The 13,104-nt window shown below is 38.2% G+C and overlaps 1 protein-coding gene across 3 annotated transcripts in view; it reads right to left on the bottom strand.

Annotated features, from left to right (window-relative positions):
• The window catches only part of CTNNA2 (catenin alpha 2), a 1,194,816-nt gene that overhangs the window by 214,628 nt on the left and 967,084 nt on the right, over positions 1 to 13,104 (bottom strand). The gene's annotated exons all lie outside the window — the stretch shown is intronic.

Here is a 13,104-nt window from a genome sequence, read left to right on the forward strand (position 1 = left end):
TTTAAAAGCCGTGTGGGTGAGGGAAGATGGTGGCTCTGACGTCTTGGATCCTTTCACATAAACTTGGTAAGGGAATCATTCACTCGGGATATTTTAGAGATTCAGAAAAATATGTGTTTGTGTTTTCAGTCTTCCAAGAAAACATTTAGGAAAGATAAGTCATGGGCTCCTATTGTTTTAGCCTGAAAAATAACAACTTGTCAGTCTAAGTAAGTAACTATATTTTGGTGGCAACTGGCATTATGTGAAAATATTGACTCGATTCCCAGGCACCTTGGATGTGTGAAATTCACACTCTGTGGCAGCTCCAACCATCTAAATAGGAGCAGCTGAGGGCAACAATCTGGTTGGAAGTGGTAGTGGGGAAATTTTTGGAGGTGCATTTCTATGACAGTTTTTACTTAGATTTTATACTAAAGGTCAATTAAAACATAAAATTTTTTTCTAAAGATGCTCATATTGTATTTGACATATGATTGAGAAAATCTTTGTTCTTTAGGTCAAAAAAACGTGTACACAAGTCTAATATACAGACCCCCACACTCACACAAAATAGAGTGGCTGTGAGTAGCAGAGAATGTTTTGGAGACTGTGCTAAAGAATGCCACACTGTCTGCCACCCAGGGCACGGGTGCCATTCACAACAATTGGCTTGACCAGCAGGTACTAGTGAGCTTGCTGAAAAAGAAAAGAACATGGAAGCTCTTAAATCATATAAATAAATGATCTCAGTTAATAATTTAGCTAATATGTAGATTTTTCTCTATGGCAGGATTGACCTCTATTCTCTTTGGTTCTCACATATATAATCACCAAGGTGATTAAGACCCATTTAAGCCTGTCTTTCTGACATTGGGTCAGTCACAGATAAAAGCTACGGGAGTACAATAAATAGTGACAGGATCTATATTTTTGGTCACTTTATGGTCTGGAACAGCTTTGCCACCAACTATACCCCAAGCTTCAGTTCCCTGTTCATGTGAGGCACAAGGGCACCAGGAAACCACTGAAGTGGCCTGTCCTTCTTGTAGTTCCCAAATTCCAGTCAACTACAAAAGCATTCTAGAACAAGACAATTATTTGGGTCTTCTCCTTTCCTAGAATCTGAAGTCAGGCAAGGTCCTTAGAATACAGAATGTCAGTGATGGATGGCACCTAAACAAAGATGTGCCAGATGCAAAATCTGAGGGTCAGAGGATTAAAGCAATTTGTTCATTCACACATCCATAGGGGTAGATCATTATACCATCAACAAAATCCCAGACATCAGGTCCAAAAGACCCACTGTTGTTTTTTAAGGTAAGCGTTCAAAGTACATATACACTGAGCCTCAGGCCAGTCATGGGGCTCTGTGAAGTTGAACTCTCTCCCCTTCTAAAGCTGATGGAGTCAAGGTCATCTGAAAACTTGTTTTTAGTTCAAAAGAGTAATATGCCAACACACCATCCCTCTCAAACTATGGCTTCGGGCTGGCTAGGGAGATTTCTGACATAATAACGCTTACAGCTAACAAAGATTGAAAACATGAGCATCAAAGGGTTTTTTTCCTTGACAATTAAAAATTCTTGCTCTTGAACAAACCCCATCATTTTTAATGGGGCTTAGGTTTTCATTTTTGCATCGAAAGGATGTGACCTTACAGATGTAAGGTTATACTATGCAGCGAAATTTGTGAGTTTGCTGGGCTAAAGTATATATACCTTCAAACGGTTATAGAAAATGCAAACCATGGGGGAAAACAGACATATACATATAGAGATCAGTCACTCCCCATGTTGATGATGAAATAGTAAAACTAATTATTTAGTACAACAAAAGACCAAATATGTCTTGCTTCTCTGCAGAAGCAACACTGAATATAACCTCTAAAGCCTGATCTGGCAGCACCACAAAGACAGCTTAGAACTCAGGTGCCTTGGAATCTTTCTGATACACAACACTACTCTTCCTCAACTTTGGACAGTAGACTAAAATAACATTAAGAGAGTGCTGGCTTATGATTTTATTGTGGTGAAGGTAAACTGGTAAGAAGTGTATAAGGCTAATAAATATAAATGTAGATATAAATCTTAATATATACAGAAAGAGAGGAGAGGAGAGAGAAAGAAAAAAGAGAGGTGAGGGAAGGAGGAAGGAAGGGAGGGAGGGAGCATGCAGGGGCTAGCAGAGAGAACACGGAACCTAAGGCATCTGAAATCTGGCTTCATCACTCACCCATCAGCTATGATTTTGGTCAGGCTACATTTTAGTTTCCTTGGGTCTCAGTTTCTTAATCTGAAAAATTATGATATTGATGATAAAAGAAATTACTTGTTAAGAGGATTAAAAGAGATAAGGTGTGGAAAATACTATAATATCTAGCAGAGAGAACAAGCCAAGTGTTGTTATGTACCTTTCCTCTTCCCCTCAGGTATAGGCAACAAAGTTAATTGCCTTCTCTTTTCTGGAAGCTTCTTCAGAAGTGTACTTAATTCACCTATTGGGTGAATTATAGGGGTAGGTCACGGTGGGATACATTTTTATCCAGATGCCAGCAAAGCAAATTTTCATGGAAATTAATAGTCCTTCTTTCATCTAAAAAAGACTTGATTTCATAATATAGCTCTGCACTTTGCATTTTGATTATGTTGGACAGATTGAAATGCAACCTGGAAGTATTTACATTATGTGCACAGTTAACTCAAGCAGTGTAGTAGACTTTTGACATGAAATATTTAGTACTCTTAGAATCCACTATTTGCAACCAACCTCAAAAGTCCATGGCACTTAGTAATTTTAACAGATATGGACCATGCAGGCTGTGCAGATGAAGATTCATGAAGCTAGTGGGTGAGCCCAATAGCAGTACCAAAAAGCAGCTTGGATGATCTACTCCACTAGTGGGGACAGGAATTCTTCTGCAGTAATATGTGCTATTCCCCGGGATGTGTGCAGCAAGTATAGCTCTTCTCTGAAATGTGATTTGAGAGATATGGAACTTAATCCCTGTGCAACAGGAACCACAGAAACAGCTAACATTTTCCAGCAATTACTTTGGGATCAGGCACTGTACTAAATACTTAGATGAAGGATCGGACACTAGGCTACATGTACCCCTTGGACAAGAGCTTTGGGGCAGTGAGGCACAGTGGTTGACAGCTTGGTCTCTGGAGTTTGGGACACTTGGGTTTGTGTGTGAATTCTGCCTCTTTATATTTGTGTGACATTGGGCAATAAATTGTGATATTTAACTTCTTGAAATCTCAGTTTTCGTATCTATAAAATGGAGTCAAAAGGAGTGACTACTTCATAAGGTTGCCAAAAGCATTAAAAAAGATAATAAAGAGCTTATAAAGAACCCTAGCCCTATATTCAAATAGTTATTAACAGCCTAGGGTAAATCCTTGAACTTTTCTGAAAGCTTTATTGCATGTTATTGGAAAAATTACAAAATATGGTAGAGTTTAGGAATTAGGGAATTTGGGGAGGAGGGGTATTAGAATATATACTTCTTAAAGGATAGAAAAAAACCTTACAAGTTTAACATGCACTTGACCTGAACAACATAGCTCTTCATAAAATATTATGATTTACAGATTTCTTATGACTCAATTACTTGAGAAATTCCAACAATTCATTTCCAGTTCAAATATGTTAACTGGATTGGGGAGGCAGCATGGAGGAAAAGATGAGAATGTCCAGGTCCATCCATATAGTTTTGGGTTTTTTGTTTCTTGTTTTAATTTTTATTTTATATTGGAGTATAGTTGATTAACAACGTTGTGTTAGTTTCAGGTGTACAGCAAAGTGATTCAGTTATTCATATAAGTGTATCTATTCTTTTTCAGATTCTTTCCCCATTTAGGTTATTACAGAATATTGAGCAGAATTCCCTGTGCTATACAGTAGGTCATTCTTGATTATTGATTTTAAATATAGCAGTGTGTACATGTCAATCCCAGACTCCCAATCTATCTCTCCCCCTACCCTTCCCCCCGGTAACCATAAATTCATTCTCTAAGTCCGTGAGTCTGTTTCTGCTTTGTAAATAAGTTCATTTGTATCATTTTTTAAAGATTCCGCATATAAGCGATATCATATGTTATTTGTCTTTCTCTGTCTGACTTACTTCACTTAGTATGATAATCTCCAGGTCCATCCATGTTGCTGCAAATGGCATTATTTCCTTCTTTTTAATGGCTGAGTAATTTTTGATGCAGCTTTTCTAGATTTTCTTTTTGGTGCATGATTTTTGAATCAAGACCCTGGAACTGACAAAGTTCTATTATATTTATTTCAACCCAAGACATTTGTGTAAGGTTTACAGGATTGCATCTAACAAACAGCTGCAGCTAGAGCCAATCAAGAAACAGTCTCAGAGAGAAGGTTGTGTTTTTTAAGAGTTCCAAGTGATTTCACCACTGGAGCAGGTCAAGACGGAGCCACCCCAGACTTTTCTCTGTCTCTCCTAACATCCAATATGTTGGCCTCAAAATCCAACCACGTCCTCCCATTCCACTGTCTCTATTCTGGTAATAGTACTAATCCCTTGCTGGACCACTGGAACATCCTTTTATCTATTCTCCTGTCTTCTCCTTTTGTCACTCCATGGTATATTTTCCATATAGCTGCAGATTGACTCTTTCAAAATGGAAGTCTGATCATATTGTGCCTTTATTCAAGACCTTCAATCCATTCAAATATCAGAGTAAAATACAAAATCTCTGCACCCAGCCCTCAATTTCATCTCTGGAATGTTTCCTCTCACTCTCGGCTGCAGTCACATTGGTCTGCAGTGTGGTCTCTTTGTTCTTTATCAAACATGCCAAGCACATTGCTGCCATGGGGGTCTCTTCCCTTTCTGGTCCACAATCTGGAACGTTCCTCACTTCCTTCAGGTCACTGCTTAATAGTGGTCTTTTGAGATGAGGCTTTTCCAACCACACATGCCCTCCATCATTCTCTATCTATCTCCCTCTACCTCTACACTGCTTTAATTTGCTCTACAGCACAGAGTCCCACCTTACATATTATACATTTATCTCACTATTTGTCTTTCCCAACAGAATGTACTCCCCATGAGAGCAGGAAGTGTATCTGTTTGGTTCACAGTTATATTGCCAACAACTGTCAGCACATGGTAACCACCCAGTAAACATTTGTGGCTGAATGAATCTTCTGTGCAAGTGGAGGGACTGATTGAGAAAGCAATTTACTCAAGGCTGAAACTAAGGCACCCTGATGATCGCATTCGTGATTTTGAATATGAGGGTTTGTCCCTTACTTTCAAACCTTGCATTTTCTAACAGACGCAGCTTCCTACCCAGCATGCGGCGCTGCTACCAGAAGTAATCAAGTCAACAGGATGAAGCAGAGAATTGAGATTCCCTTGTGTAGCTCGTCAATGATAATGGCCTCAGTGACATACTTCAGTTTGGCAGAGAGAACCAGCTCCCTCTCTCACATCCTCTGTAACCAATAAGGGCAACTGCACATTTATGAGGCAGATGCAGGGACAAAATGACAGTGAAGTTAGAGGAATTAACTCAGGAGCATCCTGACAGAGTTAGTTCAGTGTTCAGTCTCCACACAGCAAGGCCTTTCTACTCAGGAGAAATGGAAGTTCTCCACTTTAGTTCTTTTCAGATTCACAATTCCTCCTGGGTAGTACATTAGAGAATTAAATAAGCACAATGACTGTTTATTGATCCACGAGGTACCTGTTTAGGGTCTTGCAGCTGTGTTGGTAATACCCCTGGCTGCACTTGTTACTTCATTCATTCTTTAGGCAGCATCTGTTTATCGAATACTTGCTCTATACTAGGCATTCAGCTATCTGCTGGGGTAGTCAGGAATCAATTAGACATGGTCCTTTTCCTAAAGAAATTGATAATTTAGCAGAAGAAACAGCATACAGATGTAGAGCTGGATGTGTGCAAACCAAAAGTAAATAGGGTTCTCATCACAAGAAAAAAATTTGGCTTTCTGTTTCTTTAATTGTGTATCTATATGAGATGATTGATGTTCACTTAACTTATTGTGATAATCACTTCAGGAAGTATGTATATTAAATCATTATGCTGTGCACCTTAAGCTTATACAGTGCTGTATGTCAATTATATCTGAATAAAACAGGAAGAAAAAAACCAAAAACATTTACACAGTGCTGTATGTAAATTATATCTCAATAAAGCTGGGAAAAAGATATTTTAAAACTTTGAGATAATAAATATTTGTTGTTGTTGTTTTTTGAAGTAAATAGTGTTCCATGAGAGTGAAAACACAAGGAACTGAACCCACTTAGGGATGTAATGTCTTCACTGAAAGCTTAACAATTAGAAATAAGAGGAAGGGGTACAATGGGGAGCCTGTCAGGAAAGGGACAACATAAGCACAGACCCAGGGTGAAAGGGTCATATCGCTTTCAACAAATGGAAGGTGGCCTGAGTGGCCAAAGCTGTGTAGGAAGTGGGAGAGGACAGGAAGATGAGCCTGGAGGCTGAAGAGAGGGCCAGGTCGTGCAGGTCTTGCACACTTCCTTGAAATGTTGGTCTTTAACCTGAGAACAAGAGAAGATCACTGAATGGTCTCAGGCAGGGAAATTGCACAGTCTGATTTGCATTTTCAGAAGTTCACTCTGGCTGCTGTGTGCAGAAGGGATGAAGGAGGACCAGGCAGAGGAGAATGTCCTGTTGGGAGGGCATTGCATTTCCCCAGACGACAGAGTATGCATCTTGCACTGGGGCTTTTATGGTAGAGATGGGGGAGTAGAAAGAAGAGCAGGCAGATTGACTGAGAGCAAAGCAATGGAAGAAATATTCCAATCTGGAGGTTCTGAAAACAGCTGTATTGATTTTGCATCTCATTTTCCAGATTCGCTTTTACTACTTTGCTGCAATGCATATTTTGCCCCCACTTTACATCCACTCCACCCCTACTGAGACCACATTACTTTGGTACTGAGTTGCCATAATTTGCCTTGCATTTCTCCAGAAGGCTTCGGAATGAGGTACAGCAGGTGTGCTCTGATCAGCTCTGCACACCCTCAGAGTCGGCCCCACCCTGAAGCCCTGAGCTCACCCTCAGAGGAGATGAGTTAGCTGGATTCTGGAGATGAGGAAAAATGACTAAAATTTTTAAAAATTTAGTTCTATTGGTGCTATTTCCTATAGTGGCTGATACTATAGTTCACAAAGTATCACTGTTGACCTCTTAAATTCTCTAAATCAACAAACTCTGGTGCAAATTTACCTAGTCTATATTAAATGTTACAAACACTGTGGAGAAAAAACCTTAAAATTTCAATTGTTAAGGCAATTATGAAACTTCAAATTATTTTTTTCCTATTCATGTTTTGCAAATATTTTATTTTCACTTAAACTATCTTGGTTGAAGATTTTCTAAAAACTATAACATTATACAATAGGTTTGATACCTTTCATCGCATTAATCTCTGAATAGCAAATACCAAACTGGTAGAAAATGGCACACAAATATAAGAAAAAAAAACATAAAAATAGGTGGAACACTGAATATAAAATAATGAAACTCTATAGTCAAAGGACTAAAACTGCCATCATTAATTTATAGATTGATAATTCATGTATTCATGCACTCTTCATTCAAAATTATCTGATATATAATTCCTATATGATTTACATTAATGGCAATTAAGAGATCCATTAGAGGTTCCCAAACGGGGATCAAATGTGTTCTGGAAGGATTGTGAGGTTGTGTTTGGTGGAAGCAGACCCTTGAAGTGAAGGAATTGTAGGAAGTGGGCAAGGCACAGAGATTTCAATTTAGTCAGAACTGTTTGTATTGATTATATATTTATTTGAGGTATGGTATTCCATTGAATAAAGAAATCTCTGACTAACAATATTAACAACAACCAAAAACACCCCACAGATTTATCTAAACCAGCTCTCTCGGGGATTTCCACTTCCAGCCATGAAGGAGAAGCCAGTAAGAGACCCACTTTCCTGCTGAGAACAACTAGAAATTCAGAATAAAAATAATTTCCTTGAAAGTATGGGACAGTGGCCAAAGGAGTTAAAACTTAGACTAGATCAAAAAGAGATGCTTGTTGAGGGGGACCCAATTTTCTCCATTTCACTTTTCCTCCCAGGGATTTGCTAATACTTAGTATGGAAAGAGAAACTGAGATGCCAGGTAGAAGGTAGCTGCTGAGAGGAAGATAATTCTTTAGAGTTTTCAGCAATCTCATAGGGCCAGGGAGGCAAAAACTGGAGTCCAGGACAGCCAAGGGAGCAAAGGCTAGGAGCTAAAGTCCCATAGAGAAGGAAGATTCAAAGACTGGCCCTTTACTGCAAGTTTTCTTCCACAGTTTTTGTCTATTGTTACAATAGCAACAGTCAAGAAGCACATTGAAGGCATACAAAAAGCAAATCATGATGATGGGAAAACAAAAACTGGAGTAAATGCTTCACAGATGAGGCGGGATACTAAATAATATGTCTGATTCTCTGTTGGCATCTGGGAAGACAATTCCATAGGACTAGGGAAAATGAAAGGTAGACTAGACCTCAGAAAGACTATATACTATCCTCAATTCACTTCACTTGACTGAATTGAGATGGTTTGCCTCTCTGCTGCCCTTCAGATGACAGGATGAATTCTCCCTAGATAGAGAAAACATTATCTAGACTGCTATGGTCCGAATGTTTGTATCCCCCCAGTATTCATACATTGAAATCCTAATGCCTGGTGGGATGGTATTAGGAGGTGAGGTCGTGGGAGCTTCGTAGGTCATGAAAGTGGAATCTTTATGAATGAGATTACTGTTCTTATTTTTTAACTTTTTATTTTATATTGGAGTATAGCCGATTAACAATGTTGTGATAGCTTCAAGTGCACAGCAAAACAATCCTGACATACATACGTACGTATCCACTCTCCCCCAAACTCCCCTCCCACCCAGGCTGCTACATAACATTGAGCAGAGGTCCCTGTGTTATACAGTAGGTCCTTGTTGGTTATCCATTTTAAATATAGCAGTGTGTACATGTCAATCCAAAACTCCCTAACTATCCCTTCCCCCTACCCTTCCCCACTGGTAACCAACATAAGTTGGTTCTCTAAGTCTGTGAGTCTGTTTCTCTTTTGTAAATAAGTTCATTTGTATCATTTCTTTTTAGATTCTGCATATAAGCAATATCATACAATATTTCTCTTTCTCTGTCTGACTTACTTCACTCAGTATGACAATCTCCAGGTTCATCCATGTTGCTGCAAATGGCATTATTTCACTCTTTTTAATGGCTGAGTAATATTCCATTATATATATATGTACCACATCTTCTTTATCCATTCATCTGTCAATGGACATTTAGGTTGCTTCCATGTCTTGGCTACTGTAAACAGTGTTGCAATGAACATTAGGGTACATGTATCCTTTCAGACCATGTTTTTCTCCAGATAGTGTATAAAAGGGACCCCACAGAGCTCCCTCTCCCCTTCCGCCATGTGAGAGCACAGTGAGAAGTTGCCAGCTATGAACCAGGAAGAGGACCTTCACCAAAACACATCTATTCTGGGGCCTTGATCTTGGACTTCCCGGCCTCCAGAACTGTGAGAAATATATTTCTGGTTTTACAGGCCATCGAGTTTGTGGTACTTTGTTACAGCAGCCTGAATAGATGAAGACACAGACCCTCTATATCTTTTCATAAGCATGTTTACCATTCAATCAAAAATTACCCAGTGTACTAAAAATAAATAATAATCAAGATAAAATCAAATAATAAAAACAGTCACCATAATAAAGTCTCCGTTTTGAAAGCCTCATAAGGCTCCATAATTGCTTATTTAAACAAGTACAAATTCAATTAAATGAAACATGACACTTTCCAGTCATCAGGTAAACATCAGAGGTGAATTATAATTAAGAGTCTTAACTCCATTTTGAATATTTGACTGCTGACAGTGTTTAAGTCTCACTCTTCTCCCTTTCCCTCTTGCTCCACAACTGGGCAAACTGATAGGAAAACCCACCTTTTTTTTTGATGCCAGTAGGGAAATTTGAAGAAACATTCAAGATCCAGCCCCTCCATGGAAATATTGGCTCCAGCCCCACAGCCTGATAAAGACCAAAAGCACTTGTTCTTCTCTTCGCTGAAGCCACTGTGGACTGGCTTGGGCACCTGTTCTGCTCTCCCTAGAAAGTCCCATTATGTGAGTAATAGAGCTGTTCATACCCACTTGGTGGCTGCTGTTGCATCATCAGTCTTGAAATCCAAGCTGATTTCGGGGGGCAGGGAAAGTTGCCTTCTGTGGGGCAACCACAAAACGGAAACAAAATTGATCCAAATATTGGAGTTCTTTGACTTGGATTTTAAAAATAACTCTGATTAATATATTTTGTAAAGAAGATGACCTGATAATGAATTATACCACAGAACTGGAATCACTTTTTAAAAAAATGAATCAACTAGAAATTCTTAAATAAAAATTGAACTCAGTAGATCAGTTTTAAGCATATTGGACACAGATGAGTGAGCTTAAAATTAGGTCAGTAGAAAATAACCAGACGTAAGTATAGCTTAGGAAAAAACTTATAGTCTTAAATGCACATATTATTAAAATAAGAAGGGCTAAAAATCAATGGTATGATTATCCATTTCAAAAAGTTAGAGAAAGAACAGTAAGTTATACCAGAAGAAAGCAGAAAAAAGAAATACAAAAATTGGAGCATAAATAAAATTTAAAGAAAAACAAAATCTACAAAGCTGAAAGCCGTGTTTTAGAAAAGATTATTAAATTGATCAAACTCTTATAAAACTAATCAATTAAAAAAAAGAGAAGACACCAATTAGCCATATGAGGAATGAAAGAAAGAAAGAAAGAGTAGTGCAAATTCTCACACATTAAAAAAAATTAGAAGACATGGGCAATCTTATGCAGAAAACTTACAAAATTAAATCAAAATAAATTCCTAGAATACAACTTACCAAAGCTGACCCAAAAAGAAATAGAAAACTTAAATAGGCTTAGGTTTTAAAAAAATTAACCTGTACTTTTAAAAATCTCCCTCAAATAAATACCCAGGCTCAGACTGCTATACCAGTGAATTCCTCCAAATATTTAAAAAATATATAATGCCAGTCTTACACATTCATTCACTTCCAGAAAACAGAAAGATGGAATAATTTCTTACTCATTTTTTGAGGGAAAGCATAATTTTGATACCTCTGAAGGAGAATAAAGGAGACAAAAATCATACAACTGTCTCAAAATGTGCAGAAATTTTGTTTGATATAATTTTATACATATTCATGATTTTTAAAAATCTTAGTGAAGGAATAACAGAAGACAACTAAATTAATCTACTAAAAGTATCTGCAAGAAATCTAGAACAATCAATATAATTAGTGGTAAAATATTTAAATTTTATTACTGTGATCTAAAAGTAACAGAAGTATCTATTACCACAATATCGATCTGAACGTCTGGCTAGTGCAATAATGCAAGGAATAAACAAGATACAAGGACTGGAAAAAAAGAAATACGACTGTCCTAATTTTCAGACAACATGATTGTGTATACAGAAAATCCTAAAGGCTACAGTCAAAATTTGGCATTAGTAAGTGAATTTATCAAGTTAATGGATATGAAAATCAACATATCAACCAAATTTTTCGTATTATAGACACAGAAACTAAGGCCCAGAAAAGTGCCCAAGTCCATACAGAAACTTTCAAAATGGAAAAATGGTGACTCTCAGCCCAGCACTCAAGTTTTCTTACATGTATGCATCAGCAATGAAGCACTTCTTTGAAGTACATAAGCTACAGAAATGTTTTCAATTCCTGTTCACCTCTAATCAAACAGAGGCCAGTGCATACCCTAGCCATGGCACCTCCTGGGCATCAAGAAATTCTAAAATGCTGCTGCAGTGACCACACAGGGGGAAGGAAAGGAACAACTAAGAGAAGCAAATCAGCAGTGGTCTGAAATGTGGAGTCTGAATGACATGAAGCTGCTGCTTCTGGCACAAGTTGTGGATCAAGGATCACCCAGAGTGGCTGGATTCCCCTTCAGTGAAACCTACAGATGGGATGAGGGGAAATGGTGGGTGTGTCCAGGGTCTATCACAGGAGAAGGGAGAAAGAGTAGATGAGTGGGCTACTTGGTCCTGACCTCACATTTACACAGGGCATCAAGTTTAAACTTCAAACATCATCTACAAATGAGGTTACACACAGAATTACAGAAAGATACTGCCAGGACTGAAAGTAGAAGATGTTTATCATATAATTTTGAAGTCATGTCCTTTTCTTCATCCTTAATGCCTATGACACTATGAATTAACATTCCCTATAAATTCTGCAGTTATCATGTAAATACTGTGATTATATATATGGGATGATGTATCTGTAGGTTAATATTATTATTTATTACATATAAATATTTTAAACTTTTGTAGCACTCATTCAGCATTCTTTCTTTCCTCCTCTTCCTCTCTGTATCCTTCTACCCCTTTTTCTTCTTTTTTACCTGCTCTTTCTCAAAATAACAGAAGGGGCCAGAACTTCCAAGGCAACCTTGGAAAGACTCTGGATTCTTCAATGGCCAATTTGGAGCTTGGAATTTGTGTGTGGAATGTGAAGACTAATGGGGTGCTTGCCCCATCCGTGGGGACAGAGCCAGAAAGACTGTCTTGATATTACTTATAATAATGACCCTATCTTTAGCTCTAGTCTGGTGTCACCTCAAGACACTGGAGCTATGGTAGGAAGTTCAAGGGTTTTATTTTAGTAGTTTCAGCTTTTGCATGTGCAGCTTGCCGACTGCTATCATGGGTGATAGCTCAGCCTGTGTCCTAGAGGAGCAGGGGCCTCCTCTAGGCTTGATGTAGGACTTCCTGCAGGCTGAGTGTTCAGCCCCAGAAGCTACAGCCGTGCTGGATTAACCAAAGAGTGAACCAAGCACATGCTTAGGGCACGATTAAATTGGAGCACAACCCCATCACTCACTGCAAGAAAAATGGAGAGCATTTCATATTTGATGAACTTATTCAGAATTTAATTTTGCCATCCAAAGAAAACAAAAAGTAACTTATTTAATTTTTAGCTGCATTTAAGTTGTCTGCAGTTTTTGGTA

Source organism: Balaenoptera ricei, chromosome 13, assembly GCF_028023285.1.
Source record: "Balaenoptera ricei isolate mBalRic1 chromosome 13, mBalRic1.hap2, whole genome shotgun sequence".
In the NCBI taxonomy this organism is placed as follows: domain Eukaryota; kingdom Metazoa; phylum Chordata; class Mammalia; order Artiodactyla; family Balaenopteridae; genus Balaenoptera; species Balaenoptera ricei.